Here is a 16,820-nt window from a genome sequence, read left to right as displayed (position 1 = left end):
ATTGAACAGGAAGAGCTAACTATCCTAAATATATATGCACCCAATACAGGAGCACCCAGATTCATAAAGCAAGTCCTTAGAGCCTTACAAAGAGACTTAGACTCCCATACAATAATAATGGGAGACTTCAACACTCCACTGTCAACATTAGACAGATCAACGAGACAGAAAGTTAACAAGGATATCCAGGAATTGAACTCATCTCTGCAGCAAGCAGACCTAATAGACATCTATAGAACTCTCCACCCCAAATCAACAGAATATACATTCTTCTCAGCACCACATCGTACTTACTCCAAAATTGACCACGTAATTGGAAGTAAAGCACTCCTCAGCAAATGTACAAGAACAGAAATTATAACAAACTGTCTCTCAGACCACAGTGCAATCCAATTAGAACTCAGGACTAAGAAACTCAATCAAAACCGCTCAACTACATGGAAACTGAACAACCTGCTCCTGAATGACTACTGGGTACATAACGAAATGAAGGCAGAAATAAAGATGTTCTTTGAAACCAATGAGAACAAAGATACAACATACCAGAATCTCTGGGACACATTTAAAGCAGTGTGTAGAGGGAAATTTATAGCACTAAATGGCCACAAGAGAAAGCAGGAAAGATCTAAAATTGACACTCTAACATCGCAATTAAAAGAACTAGAGAAGCAAGAGCAAACACATTCGAAAGCTAGCAGAAGGCAAGAAATAACTAAGATCAGAGCAGAACTGAAGGAGATAGAGACACAAAAAACCCTCCAAAAAATCAATGAATCCAGGAGTTGGTTTTTTGAAAAGATCAACAAAATTGACAGACCACTAGCAAGACTAATAAAGAAGAAAAGAGAGAAGAATCAAATCGACGCAATTAAAAATGATAAAGGGGATATCACCACCGACCCCACAGAAATACAAACTACCATCAGAGAATACTATAAACACCTCTACGCAAATAAACTGGAAAATCTAGAAGAAATGGATAATTTCCTGGACACTTACACTCTTCCAAGACTAAACCAGGAAGAAGTTGAATCCCTGAATAGACCAATAGTAGGCTCTGAAATTGAGGCAATAATTAATAGCCTACCAACCAAAAAAAGTCCAGGACCAGATGGATTCACAGCTGAATTCTACCAGAGGTACAAGGAGGAGCTGGTACCATTCCTTCTGAAACTATTCCAATCAATAGAAAAAGAGGGAATCCTCCCTAACTCATTTTATGAGGCCAACATCATCCTGATACCAAAGCCTGGCAGAGACACAACAAAAAAAGAGAATTTTAGACCAATATCCCTGATGAACATCGATGCAAAAATCCTCAATAAAATACTGGCAAACCGGATTCAGCAGCACATCAAAAAGCTTATCCACCATGATCAAGTGGGCTTCATCCCTGGGATGCAAGGCTGGTTCAACATTCGCAAATCAATAAACATAATCCAGCATATAAACAGAACCAAAGACAAGAACCACATCATTATCTCAATAGATGCAGAAAAGGCTTTTGACAAAATTCAACAGCCCTTCATGCTAAAAACGCTCAATAAATTCGGTATTGATGGAACGTACCTCAAAATCATAAGAGCTATTTATGACAAACCCACAGCCAATATCATACTGAATGGGCAAAAACTGGAAAAATTCCCTTTGAAAACTGGCACAAGACAGGGATGCCCTCTCTCACCACTCCTATTCAACATAGTGTTGGAAGTTCTGGCTAGGGCAATCAGGCAAGAGAAAGAAATCAAGGGGATTCAGTTAGGAAAAGAAGAAGTCAAATTGTCCCTGTTTGCAGACGACATGATTGTATATTTAGAAAACCCCATTGTCTCAGCCCAAAATCTCCTTAAGCTGATAAGCAACTTCAGCAAAGTCTCAGGATACAAAATTAATGTGTAAAAATCACAAGCATTCTTATACACCAGTGACAGTCAAACAGAGAGCCAAATCAGGAATGAACTTCCATTCACAATTGCTTCAAAGAGAATAAAATACCTAGGAATCCAACTTACAAGGGATGTAAAGGACCTCTTCAAGGAGAACTACAAACCACTGCTCAGTGAAATCAAAGAGGACACAAACAAATGAAAGAACATACCATGCTCATGGATAGGAAGAATCAATATCGTGAAAATGGCCATACTGCCCAAGGTAATTTATAGATTCAATGCCATCCCCATCAAGCTACCAATGAGCTTCTTCACAGAATTGGAAAAAACTGCTTTAAATTTCATATGGAACCAAAAAAGAGCCCGCATCTCCAAGACAATCCTAAGTCAAAAGAACAAAGCTGGAGGCATCATGCTACCTGACTTCAAACTATACTACAAGGCTACAGGAACCAAAACAGCATGGTACTGGTACCAAAACAGAGATATAGACCAATGGAACAGAACAGAGTCCTCAGAAATAATACCACACATCTACAGCCATCTGATCTTTGACAAACCTGAGAGAAACAAGAAATGGGGAAAGGATTCCCTATTTAATAAATGGTGCTGGGAAAATTGGCTAGCCATAAGTAGAAAGCTGAAACTGGATCCTTTCCTTACTCCTTATACGAAAATTAATTCAAGATGGATTAGAGACTTAAATGTTAGACCTAATACCATAAAAATCCTAGAGGAAAACCTAGGTAGTACCATTCAGGACATATGCATGGGCAAAGACTTCATGTCTAAAACACCAAAAGCAACGGCAGCAAAAGCCAAAATTGACAAATGGGATCTCATTAAACTAAAGAGCTTCTGCACAGCAAAAGAAACTACCATCAGAGTGAACAGGCAACCTACAGAATGGGAGAAAATTTTTGCAATCTACTCATCTGACAAAGGGCTAATATCCAGAACCTACAAAGAACTCAAACAAATTTACAAGAAAAAAACAAACAACCCCATCCAAAAGTGGGCAAAGGATATGAACAGACATTTCTCAAAAGAAGACATTCATACAGCCAACAGACACATGAAAAAATGCTCATCATCACTGGCCATCAGAGAAATGCAAATCAAAACCACAATGAGATACCATCTCACACCAGTTAGAATGGCGATCATTAAAAAGTCAGGAAACAACAGGTGCTGGAGAGGATGTGGAGAAATAGGAACACTTTTACACTGTTGGTGGGATTGTAAACTAGTTCAACCATTATGGAAAACAGTATGGCGATTCCTCAAGGATCTAGAACTAGATGTACCATATGACCCAGCCATCCCATTACTAGGTATATACCCAAAGGATTATAAATTATGCTGCTATAAAGACACATGCACACGTATGTTTATTGCAGCACTATTCACAATAGCAAAGACTTGGAATCAACCCAAATGTCCATCAGTGACAGATTGGATTAAGAGAATGTGGCACATATACACCATGGAATACTATGCAGCCATAAAAAAGGATGAGTTTGTGTCCTTTGTAGGGACATGGATGCAGCTGGAAACCATCATTCTCAGCAAACTATCACAAGAACAGAAAACCAAACACCGCATGTTCTCACTCATAGGCGGGAACTGAACAATGAGATCACTTGGACTTGGGAAGGGGAACATCACACACCGGGGCCTATCATGGGGAGGGGGGAGGGGGGAGGGATTGCATTGGGAGTTATACCTGATGTAAATGACAAGTTGATGGGTGCAGCACACCAACATGGCACAAGTATACATATGTAGCAAACCTGCACGTTGTGCACATGTACCCTACAACTTGAAGTTTAATAATAATAAATAAATTTAAAAAAAAAAAAAAGAAAGAAAAAAAATAATGCACTAGCACCTGTCCATAGGGCTGCTGATAATTTACCAAGAACTTCTTGAGTACATACATGCCCAAGACTGCCTGGTGCAGCTCTCTGTACACACAGCTTTCAACTGAGGGTGGTGTTTCCTAAGCTTCACACCTCCCTCACTCTCATGACATGAACCAGATAATGTATGCACTGTTAATCAGTCCAGGAGCCTACTGATAATTGATAACTTTATAAATTAGAATTGAAAATAATGTACTAATATCAATGAATAATTTTATTTAAATAATCTTACTGTAAATAAAAAACCAAGATCATATCCCTTAATTGCTGCCTGTCTATAGCTCTGAGCCATAGTTTGCCATTTCTTTGTTAAGCAGGGAGATTATCAAGTGTTGGGTGCCAAAGAGGCAGTGGCTACAAAATGAGATTTTCTCTTAGATAGGCTCAGAATAATTCAAACAATTAAGCAGGAAATTCCCACTTTCTCATATGGTTGAACAGGTGATTTCGCACCATGTCCAGGTATCTCCAACAGCCAACCACAGAGATGCTCATGTGAAGGGCTCCCCGACAAAGCTGTGCACGGTCCATCTGCACTGTCACAGGCTGCAGCACTGTGTATGCCCCCTAAATTCACCTCTTATCTTTGGAAGCCCAGAGGTAGCAGATTAAGGAATCAGAGGTGGTTGCCAGCCTTTGCTGTGTGTTTTCTCCTGGAAACGTTATCTCCTGACAGCAAGGAAACAATCCCAGGGCTGCCACAGCATTGTGAGTTCTGATCAATGTCTTTCCTCTTACTCCAGTTCATCTGCTTGCACTAACATCTCCCAGAAAGATAGGATAATTGAGTCATTTTTATTGACCTGAAACAATACCCCTGGAAAAGTCCAATGCTGGTTTCCTAAGGCCACGGGAGAGAGGCTGGGGAGTAGCTGACAGCTGCACCTGCCTATCTGGCCTCCATGCGGACAGCACGTTCACTGCTGTCTCTTGTCCTGTTTACCCATTTCTTTATCTGTACTTGCCTGTCAGTGTTGGGGATATTGTGTCCTCCATCGGTTGTTCATCAGAGAACTCTACCACAAAGCTGCTGCTGGAAATTGAGTTTTTGAGATTCTGAGATAGTGGACAAAGGAGACGGCCACGTCACTCAGCGCCCAGACAGGATAACACTGGGAGAATGAGCCTTTCCACGAACATGATGCATTGCCTTCATCACAACGCTCACTTTCAGACGTGTTGACCAGGGATTGGTTCTTTAGAGCTGATGTTCTCTGGGCTGGGACATAAAGGATGGGTAGGACCTGAGGAGGTTGAATGGAATATGGCAAGGCCACATCACTCAGTGCCCAGACAGGATAACACTGGGAAAACGAGCCTTTCCACGAACATGATGCACTGCCTTCATCACAACGCTCACTTTCAGACGTGTTGACCAGGGATGGGTTCTTTAGAACTGATGTTCTCTAGGCTGGGACATAAAGGATGGGCAGGACCTGCGGAGGTTGAATGGAAAATGGCAAGAATTCTAGGATGAAGAACAATGTAACCAAAAGACTGGGGAGGGAAAGCTCAGGATCCCAGCATGTGAGGATGGTAAGTCCATCCAGGCAGATGGGATGAAGCCAGGGGTTACTCTAAATGGGGCAGGCAGTGGATGCCCACAAATATACCTTGGTAAAAATACTAGGTCCTGCTTCCCTCTTGAATTAGATAAAAATAAAAATGATGTCCCCTGAAATAATCGACAGGCACAAGTGGAATTGATTTAGGGTGTGCAAAGGACTTTCCAGAACAGCACTAAAGTAGGGGTTTCTCAGGAAAGGGTGATTTTCTTGAGAAACACTTGGTGACATCTGCAGACATTTTTTGGTTGTCACAACTGGGAGGGGGTTGTTATTGACATCTAGTTGGTAGGAGCCAGGGATGGTTCTAAAGATCTTACAATGCACAAGGCAGTGCCCCCGCCACACATAATTATCCAGCCTACAATCTCAATAGCACTGAGGTTGACAAACCCTGATCTAACTTGATCCACATAGGAAGCCTGAGGTATTTTGTCGGATATTACATACCTAGGAAGAAACAGGGGAAGGACTTTAATCAAAGCCTTCTCCAGCCCAGAAAGAAGAAATGTATCACAGTGGTTAGGAGTTCATGGAGTGACATGAAGTTCAACCATGAATCCTTGTCCCACAACTTCTTAGAGGAGGATTTTTGTTTTTGTTTTTGTTTCTTGGAAAGTACCTTAAACTCTTGAGCCTCAGAATCCTCATGTCAATGGTGGGAATCACATAAGACCATCTCACTTAAAGCAATACACTAAGCACTTAGCATGCTTAACAATTAGGAGTTGCCGTTGCTGTTATCATTATCATGACCATTATTTCAAATATGTTCATCAGTTATAGCAACAAGCTTTAAAAACTACAGAAATGATGGGGGAAGTGTGATATCCATATGTGGAAAAAAAATTGGGTGATGTCTATGTGAGAAAGAAAATTCTGAAATTAAGGGAAACAGCTCTTTTCAGGACTTCAGAGGTGTCTGCTGCATCAGACATCTCCGGTTTACTCACATAATATCAGACACCTGCAAAACAGGACTTGCCTTTCTCCATACGCCTCAAGGAGAGCCCTGATTGGATTTTCCTTCCAAGTCACTGCAGCTTACTTGAAACACCAGCCAACCTGAATATTTTTTCCTCTCTCCATTGGTGATTTATTAACATTCCCCAGACACAGAATGCCTCTCTCTGCTAAATATGGCTCATTGTTTCTTTTTTATTGAAACAAAAGGCACCTTGATAAATGGATTATTTGATTTCAATGCCTCTTCTGAACAAACCCCGAATATCCTTTGCTGAAATTACATAGCGCGGTTTGCAATTTCATAACCGTCAAACTCTCCTTTAAAAGAGCAGGTACTTATATTCCCGTCTGAGCCCCTGGGGGGATATTTCCCCCCTTTTCTCTGGGAGAGTTCCATAATCACTTTCAGAGGCGACTCAGTCAGACTCCCAGAAGTACAGCAAAGGAGCTGTGCCTTTCAAAGACAAATGCTCTAAAATCTTCAGAATCTTGAACTTCATCAGCACAAGAAGGGTGCCTTGGGTAGGCAGAGAGGGAAATATTTCCCAGGCGAAGTTATAAATCTAACACGGGCTGCTTTAACTGCATGGTGTCAGTGTTTCCGCAAGTTAAGCTCAGCCAGTGGCTTGCCTGGTGGCCATGTGGCCGACTCCTCTGCAGCCTCCGCCTGCCCTCCCCTGCTGACCACCCACAACGTGGCTTGGAACCCAGGTCCATCCGCAGGTGGGTTCTGACTGGCTCAGGCTGGGGATCTCCCAGGACAGGTGCTCCTCTAAGGGACGGTGTATCAGCTTCCTATGCTGCTGGAACGAATTACCACAAACTTAGCTGCTTAAAACAACACACATTTTTTTTTTCTTTTTATATAGTCCTGGAGGTCAGAAGTCTAAAATCCAAGTGTCACTAGGGAAATAACACACACTGGGGCCTAACGGAGGTGGAGGGTGGAAGGAGGGAGAGGATCAGGAAAAATAGCTAAATGGATACTGGGCTTAATACCTGGGTGATGAAATAATCTGCACAACAAACCCAAATGACTCATGGTTACCTATGTAACAAACCTGCACATCCTGCACATATACCCCTGAACTTAAAATAAAAGCTAAAGCAAAAACAAACAAACAAAAAAACACCTCGAAGTGTCAGTAGGGTTGTGTTCCTTCTGGAGGCTTCAGGAAAGAATCTGTTTCCTTTCCCATTTTCTGGAGGTCACTTGCATTCCTCGGCTTGGAGTCTCTCTCTTCTAAGCCAGCACCTCGGCAGCTTCTCTCACCCCTGACTTCCTGCCTCCCTCTACAGGGACCCCTGTGATGACATCAGGGCCACCTGGATGATCCAGGATAATCCCCCCATCTCAAGAGACTTCCCTTAATCACATCTGCAAAGTTTCTTTCCCCAGGCAGGTCACATATTTGTAGCCTCTGGCAATAGGGATGGAAACATCTCTGGGGAAGGTGGTATTTTTGATGACCACAATGACTGCAGGGAGGAACTCCACTGGTGTGTAGAGAGCAGCCAGTTCTGCTAGGTTTTCTGCACAGCACGAGACCGTTCTAAAACCACAAAGAATTGCCCAGATTCTGCATGGCTTTGCCCCACTGGACATTCACAGAGGTGAGGAACCCACCTACAGTGATCCAAGCAAAGAGCAGATCTTAAATATCCTCTAAATAATTGGGAGAAGGGCAATGATTTCACACGCTGTATGTGTTCCAGAATTGAAACTACTGGGGTGGAGATCAGACTTTCACGAAACTTATCTAAAAAGTTGTTGATCCTTTTCGAAAATTACATCCACAATGCCCAATCTGCGTGTGAAATTCAACTTGCTCCAACACAGCTGCACCAGTCTGCAACTGTGGCTGACACACCCACGGTGACTCGAAATACAGGAGCAAGTACCTGACCACTTCATTCGGTCTTCTAGATATATCTGTTAAAATATTACTTTACCTTGAATTATTTTTCCTCCCTATGACAGAGCACTATTCTGATTTGTTTTTAATTATGTACATATATAGGTTATCAAATTATTTCATTTCGTGACTCATAAAGGTGAGGGTTGAGAATGACTGGTGTTAACCTAGGGGTTGGCAAACTTTTTCTTAAAGGGCCATATAGTAAATATCTTAGGTTTTTGCAGGCTAGAAGACAAAAATCAGTATTATATAGGTACTTATATAATCTTTAAAAATGTAAATACCATATTTAGCTTGCAGGCCGTACCAAAACAGGTGATGGGCTGGATTTGACCCATGGTCTGTAGTTCGTCAATCCCTGGTCTAAATCAAACAGGGCAATTCCAAGCTCGTTCTCATTACCTGGTTCAGTTACACATAGGTCTAAACCCGTGCTTCTCAAACACAGGCAGTTTTGCTCCCGAGGGGACATTTAACAATGTCTGGAGACTTTTTCCATTGTTAAGAATGGGGCTGGCGGCAGGGGGCCAGGCAGCCAGGTGTGGTGGCTTAAGCCTGTAATCCCAGCACTTTGGGAAGCTGAGGCAGGTGGATCCCTTGAGGTCAGGAGTTTGAGACCAGCCTGGCCAACATGGTGAAACCCCATCTCCACAAAAAAAAAAAATGCAAAAATTAGCCAGGTATGGTGGTGCGTGCCTGTAAGCCCAGCTACTCAGGAAGCTGAGTAAAGAGAATCGCTTGAACCCAGGAAGCGGAGGGTGCAATGATCTGAGATGGTGCCACTGCACTCCAGCCTGGGCAACAGAGCGAGACTCTGTCCCCAACCCCGCAAAAAAAAAAAAAAAAAGAATGGGGTTGGGGGCATCCTGTTAGCATCCAGTGGGCAGACAGAGGCCAGGGATGCTGTTCAGCATCCTACACTGTGCAGAACAGCCCACCCACTGAATCATCCAGCCCCGAAGATCACTGTGCTGGGCTGGGAAAGCCCTGCCCTAGGCCAAACTGGGCCAAGGACCTATGAGGAGAAGGGTGTCAGGATTTCTGGGAAAGAAGGTCCCTCACTCTTTAGCAAACGCCTTTCACCCCAGGGACCAATGCGTGAGCAAGTCTCCCCATAAATACTGTTATCCATCTGGAATCCATGCATGAGTGCCCAGAGACACGCTCAGCCATGGGTGTGCACAGTTTGAGGGAAGGGACCGTGCTTTTATCCCAGGGCTTGGCCCAGTGAGGGGCCCGGGAGAAGCTCGCCTGGATCTCACCTTGCTGCTGCCCTCCCAGCCATGTGAGCCAGCGGACGTCCTCAGTGCGCCAGGGTTTGCTCTCACCTTCAGACAAAAGCTTCTAAAATGACACACCTTGCTTCATCCAAACTGCAGTAACTCTGTTTCGCAATTCATATAAAGAAGGAGTCAGCATCCTTTTTTCTGTAAAGGCCCAGGCAGTAGATATTTCAGGCTTTCGGGGCCAAACGGTCTCCGTTGCAACTCCTCACCCCTCTGTGACCGCAGCCAGAGACAAATGTAAATAAAAGACTCGATCTGTGTTCCAAGGAAATTTCCTTTTAAACACTAGAATTTGAATTTCTCATGTCAAAAAGACTACCACTCTATCAAACAATTTTTTTTCGCAACTATCTAAAGACATAAAAACACACAAAAAATTCTTAGTTTTCACGCCACTACACCAAAACTGGTGGTAGGCTGGTTTGACCCACAGGCCATGGTGTGAGGACCCCTGAGAGAGAGGAAGCCTTTCTGAGTCGTGTTTAGTGCATAGGAGAGCTTTCTTAGTGTTTCTTCAGCGCATTTTACAATCTGAATTACAGACCGGGTTTACCTCTTTGATTCAAAATGTAAACATGTTTTTTACTATGCCTCCAAAACAGTTTCGAAATGGAAACCAAAAAGAAAAAAAAAATCAGGAGGGTTTAGAGTTGTATAATATAAGCATGTTACAGCAGAATTTAAATATCTGCATTTGCTGCTCACATAGCATATGGTTTGAGAATGTTTCGCTGTATCTATTCAAAGAGAGAGGCATCCATTTATCACAGATGGTGGTATTATTTATGATGGAAACTTATGTTAATCCTGAGAGTCCCAATTATCTCAATTCATATAAATAAAAAGGAGAGCATTCCTGTTCTTTATGATGGTCTTTTTCCTCAAAAATAAAGAGCTTATTTTTAATATAGTCCACATATTTTCTTTCCCACTAATTACAGATAATTAAAAACTTGTATGTACCATTGAGTCATCCACATTTTCCCCCCACATGTAAGTTTCATCTGCTTGCTAGTTAGCATCTGTAGTTTTGTTTGGTTATATCAGCATTTAGAATGATTATATTAATGACAAGTCTTAGGGGACAAAGTAGAAAATGCTTTCCTGATGGTTGAGTAAACAAAAAGAGAAAAGAATACACCAGAAGATAAAATCAATTTTCTCTTTCATTTTATAGCCTTTAACGTGTGAAAAGGACATTTAAACTGAGCTTTCCAAGAGGAAATGGGGAATTATAAGGGAGAATTCTGAACAGTCAATGGAGAAAAATATCCCTTAAGTGGGAGGTGAAATCTTTTATCCTTATGACACCTGGATTATCAAGACAGGAGGAGGACAAGACAGACAGGAGGAGGAGAAGACAGGCAGGAGGAGGACAAGACAGGCAGGAGGAGGAGAAGACAGGCAGGAGGAGGAGAAGACAGGCAAGAGGAGGACAAGACAGGAGGAGGACAACAGTAAAACCATCAATCAGCACCGTGTCGGTCCAGGTGCTACCTATCATATATCGACTTCTTTGTACTTTCAACAACCCTATGCATGAAGTATTTTTATTATATCTAATTTTCACATACAGAGATTGAAGCCCAGAGAGATTGAGTAATTCAGCCAAGGTCACACAGCTAAGAATTCTGAAATCAGAATTTGAACTCAGGATCCCTGTGCTCACTTCTGCGCTATCCGGTCTCACAGCACAGGCTTCATGTTATGTATTTTTAAATTTTATTCATTTCTTATTTTTCACATCAGATGGGCAAGGTGCCAACATCATAACAAGGTCTGAGGGAGACACGTCTCACGCATGAGCGTGAAAACCCAATCATCACCCTTATGGACTACAAAAGGACCTAGGCTTTATTTCAAATTTGTATCTCACTCTGGCTCTATTTTACCCTGTGCAGAGAGAGTGTCAGTCCTTGGTAGACACAAAGGTTGCAGAACTATCACTGGCTGATGCTCAGGTCAGTCTAGAGATGCTGAATGCCAGCTTGCAAGTATGTACAGTTAGCATCATGGAAAGAAAGGTCAGGAGATGGAGCCCCTGAATCCAGCAGCGCCTGAAGCTGGAGGCCCCTGCACTTTTCTCCTCCATGGCTTCAGCCAGCCTGAGGTGTCTTCTTATCATTCTTAACTGACTGATGCTCAGCATCTTGTCTGATGGATGAGGCCCCTGAGCTTATCGCAGTTCTTATTTAATATTGCATCGGCAAGACATCCATCTCAGTCTTAACGTTAATCGGGGGAAAAAATCAACAGAGGGATAGGATAAGGAACAGTCTTCCCTCCATCAACATTAACTAAGAGGCTTGTCTGTACCCCATGCTGCCTTGCTTCTGTAGGGAGCACACAGATAATTAAACTGTGTTTATCAAACTCATGGGAGGCTGAGCAGAGGGGAGGTGGCCTGTCGCAATAGGGAAGGGCTCAGATGGGAAGAAGTCAGCATGGGCATATGATATGACAGGTGAGGGCAGACTTGCACCCTAATCATTGTTTAGAAGTAGAAGGTGGCCATGTGAGGAGAGAAGCAAGTGGACTCCAAACTGCAGGAGTGCAAGGTTGGAACGCAGAAGAGGGAGGTGCGCTGGAGGAGGCAATGTCCCAAGGGGAGGGGCAAGAGCAGTCCACCTCCATGGGAACCAACTTGTTATTCCAAACTGCGAACCCACAGTAAGAGTAAAAAGCAGACCCGCTTTGTTTAATGGTGGTTTGTAAGTTTCCCTATGGACTAGAGACCCCCTCGTATGACCTTTCATTGCCGCCTGCCTTGCTACGCTGCTGCGGCTGGGTGCTGAAGGCTTCTGACGGTTGCAATTGTTCCAGAAAGATGCGCCTTCCTTTGCAAACTCACAAACCACAAAAAACGGCACTCACAACGGAGATGGAATGAACCATGTTAGAAAACACACGGCGAAGCCCCACTCAGACCTTTCTCTCTCCATTATGGGACCAACACCTTCAGGTCAAGCAAACCCTATGGTCCCTGGACACCGGTGGAGACACAGTTAGCTGGAGGAAGGGGAAGAAACCACCTTCTACCCATGTGGGAGGGGCAGAGAGATGTCCTGAGCCCAGCTACGAGAAGGCTACCCTACCCCAGGGCCAGTGAGGCTGGGGGGAGCAGCAGCACATCAGAGCTGCTGACGTGTGATGGGGGCACCTGATTGGAAGCCACTGAAGCCCCTGAGTGCCATCTGCTGACCTAAGATGCTCCCTGGTCAGCGGCTCCCCTAGGGTCACTCCCACTCCTGGGCACAGGCAGACGTGGCTGTGTCCACTGCAGCTTTGCGCTGGATAGGAAATAATAGAAGAGCCTATCCACAATAAACTGCCTGAACACAGCAAACCCCAGGAGAGAACGCAGTCAAGAAAGAGAGAGAAGAGAGACAGAGGATAGGGCCCCGTGGAGAGGGCAGCTCCAGGCCAGCCTACCGGGCTCCCATCACACACAGCCTGGCCACTTCCTAGCTGTGAAGGTAGGTGCTCACTCAGCCTGTCTGCGCCCCTGTTCCCATCTGTAGAAGGAGCTTCATAACAGCACACTCCTCTTGGGACCATTTTGAAGATGAAACAACTTACTAAATACAAAGTGCTCAGTCCTGGCACATAGTAGGTCCTCAAAAATATTACCTATTAATATATATATATATTTTACTTTAAGTTCTGAGATACATGTGCAGAATGTGCAGGTTTGTTACATAGGTATACACGTGCCATGGTGGTGTGCTGCACCCATCAACCCGTCATCTAGGTTTTAAGACCCACATGCATTAGGTATTTGTCTAATGCATGCAAGCATTTGTAATTCTCTCTCTCCCCTTGCCCCTCATCCCACCGACAGGCCCCAGTGTGTGATGTTCCCCTCCTGTGTCCATGTGTTCTCATTGTTCAACTCCCACTTACAGCTACCTATTAATTTTTTACTATTATTAGGAAGCAGCTAGAAAGGAGAACTACACGTATTAGCATAGAAAGATCTCCAAGATGTGTTATTGGGTGAAAACAATGTTAATTACATAAAAACAAATAACCACGACAATATAATTACGTTTTCTTTGTAGTTTTCTTCCCCCCACAGAACTTTAGAGAAACACTACCCAAGCTTATTCAACGGCTTTGTGAATTCACGAAGGACCCCGCACTCATGTATCTTTCTGTACCACCAACTCTACTAAAGGGCTTCATGCCTGTGACCACAACAAAGCTGCTGCCCGTTGAGCCATTGCATCTGAGTTCCAGGAGAAACAAATTAAGGGCAAAATGTCTGTATTAGGTAAGTCTATTTACTTAATCTTTTTTTTTTTTATTGGCTCAGGTAACTCAGTGAACATCAGTTTATACATTCTTGCCATCCTGGCTCATAACTGCACCTACTACAAGGGGGTCTGGGAAGGAGATTACACTTGGTCCTCAACTTAGGATACTGCAACGTAGGATTTTTCCACTTTATGATGGTGTGAAAGTGATACCCGTTCAGTAGAAACTGTGCTTTGAATACTTATGCAACCATTTCGCTTTTCACTTTCGGAACAATATTCAATAAATTACATGAGACATTCGACACTCTATCCTAAAATAGGCTTTGTTTTAGATGATTTTCCCCAGGTGTAGGTTAATGTAAGTGTTCTGAACATGTTTAAGGTAGGCTAGACTGAGCTGTGATGTGTCATAGGTTAGGTGTATTAAATGTATTTTCAAACTTAGAATATTTTCAATTTATGATGAATTTATCAGCACATAACCCCATCATAGGTAGAGAAGCATCTGTATTTTTAGCTGGGCACATTGCCACCTCCAACAAGTTTAGTATTCAGTAAGTAAGGAAGGAGGCGAGAGTGGATATTGTGTAGATAGTTACCATTATTACACAATTATCACACAAGGAACATATCATTTATGCTAAAACAATTATGTTAAAACAACTATAGTGATATTAATATTTATATAACAGTATAGCTTAATATATTAAATTAATTTTAATATATTAAAATGAATGAAATGTATATTTAAATATGATATTTAATATTCTATTATCAGAAAATATTAATAAATGTAATATAATTAAGTTACAATAACAAGAACAAAAAACTGAAACACAACACTATGATTGTATATATGTATATATTTATGTGTGTTCGTGTGTAAATATGTACTCACCACGCATATACATAAATGTTTAGAAAAAAATTATAAACAGTAAATCACACTTACAAAAGTGATTACCTAAGAGGAGTAGAAGGGATATGAGATCTTTGGGATGGTCACATGTATTTTAGGTTTACTAGATTTTTTTTTTTTTTTGTAAAATAAGGGAACTGTACTCACACATTAGTTGTGCAATTAACATGCTGCCTTAAGAGAGCTTCCCTTGGCAACAGAGCTACTATTGCCTGATTTGGCTGGCTGAAAACAAAGCAGATGCATATCCTATCCTGTGTATGCTTTGTGTGGTTCTCCAACAGGTGCACACACTTTAAAGGTAGAATTTCTTATTTTTTCCCTCCTTGTTCTTTGCTATTCTTAAATATCTATCTTCGAAGAAGAGAAAAGGTGATGAATTTAACATGAATATATGAGCATCCAACATCTCTTAGTTTTCTTCTGTGACAAGAAGGGGTCACTAGATGTGCGGCTGAAGGAAAGGACTTTTTCCTTTGTGAGCACCCAGCATGCTGCTCAGGTGGGTTAACCCAAGTTGTGCTTGCTTTACAGCTCTGGCAACCCCCTTTCTGTGCCTACCCATGTTATCAAAAGTCCTTAGAAAAGTTTGTTCCCTTTCCTGCCTGTGAAGAAACCCGGAAAGCACCCAGCAGAGGATGCTCGCTTCCCAGTATCAGTTTTCTTCTGGTGTCTGGAATCCCTGTTTTCTTGGGGAATGCCATATGGCTGTCTGATGTGGTTTGGCTGTGTCTGCACCCAAATTTCATCTTGAATTCCCATGTGTTGTGGAGGGGACCTGGTGGGAGATAATTGAAACATGGGGGCAGGTCTTTTCTTTGCTGCTCTCATGATAGTGAGTCAGTCTCATGAGATCTGATGGTTTTTAAAAGTGGAGTTTCCCTGCACAAGCTCTCTTCTTTTGTCTGCCGCCACGTGAGACATGCCTTTCACCGTCCCCCACGATTGTGAGGCCTCCCCAGCCTCGTGGAACTGTGAGTGCATTAAACTTCTTTCTTTTGTAAATTGCCCAGTCTTGGGTATGCCTTTATCAGCAATGTGAAAATGGACTAATACATCGTCTTTAAAGAAGTGCATATCTCAGCCTTGTGTGCATTTAAAGATGGCTGTGTGCCAACATCCAGGCCAAGAGCTACAAGAGGAAGTTGTTGGGTGGAGCTCCAAGGACAGCACCTTAAAAGGAGCACAGCTGAGTCATCATCAGGTACCTTTGCCCATTTGCCCTTTCTTTTTTGCTCGATTGCAATGCTGATCTGATGCTGGAGATGGAGCAGCCTTTTTGTGACCATGAGGCAAGAAGCTCATGCTGAGGATAACTGAATGGAATAACAGCAGGAACTGGGTCCCCCTTGGCATCTCGAAGCATCATGTGAGCCTGGGCTGCCAAACATAAAACTCCTTTCCTTCAGCCCAGCATCTAGTAACCCCTTCCTGTCACAGAAGAAAGCTAAGAGATGTTGGATGCACGTGTATTTATGTTAATACATGCCAAACACTGAAACTGGAATATAAACTCCTGCCAAACACTGGACTGTCAAAGACAAAATTGATTCTGCAGCAAAATAAACAAGGGCTGTCAATTCATGAGCTTGTGGTGGTGAAGCCTATTGTCTGCCAGTTTCCTTTCAGCAAGGATTCCACGGTTCTAGGAAGGAGAGTCTGTTTCATATAGTAAAAGAGGAAATCCTGGGACAGCGTCTGATTGGCAAGGGTCCTACGCAGTTGGGAATCCTGAAGAAGGAAGAGACTTTCCCATTGGTCTTCACGTACATTTGACGGCCCTGGATTAGCTGCAAGTGAGCACGGGGCCAATCTGGGGATATTTCAAAGGAGGAAGATTGTTCAATGTTACAGGTTGACTGTGGACAGTCATTTCCTAGAACAAGTGGAGGTCAGTAAAGCACTATTTTAAAGCCATGATGCTTAGGACAAGTTGCATGCCATGATAGGCATCTCCCAGGACTTTTTGTTTTGCAAGAAAAATAAAGTCCCAACTTCGTTTGAACCACCCATTTTTAGGTTTCTGTAACTTGCAGATTCATACTGTTTGTGCACCTTGATACATGTATGCCTCAGGCTAGAGACCATCATG

General features: G+C 42.8%; 1 protein-coding gene and 1 non-coding gene across 3 annotated transcripts in view; both read right to left on the bottom strand.

Moving 5' to 3' along the window:
* The window catches only part of TMEM132C (transmembrane protein 132C), a 434,383-nt gene that overhangs the window by 293,853 nt on the left and 123,710 nt on the right, over positions 1 to 16,820 (bottom strand). The gene's annotated exons all lie outside the window — the stretch shown is intronic.
* LOC119624076 (small nucleolar RNA U13) lies at positions 11,294 to 11,397 on the bottom strand. The gene has a single exon (XR_005240164.1). It is a non-coding gene; the product is annotated as a small nucleolar RNA U13 (small nucleolar RNA).

Source organism: Chlorocebus sabaeus, chromosome 11, assembly GCF_047675955.1.
Source record: "Chlorocebus sabaeus isolate Y175 chromosome 11, mChlSab1.0.hap1, whole genome shotgun sequence".
NCBI lineage: Eukaryota > Metazoa > Chordata > Mammalia > Primates > Cercopithecidae > Chlorocebus > Chlorocebus sabaeus.
This window is presented reverse-complemented; position numbering and strand designations above follow the sequence as displayed.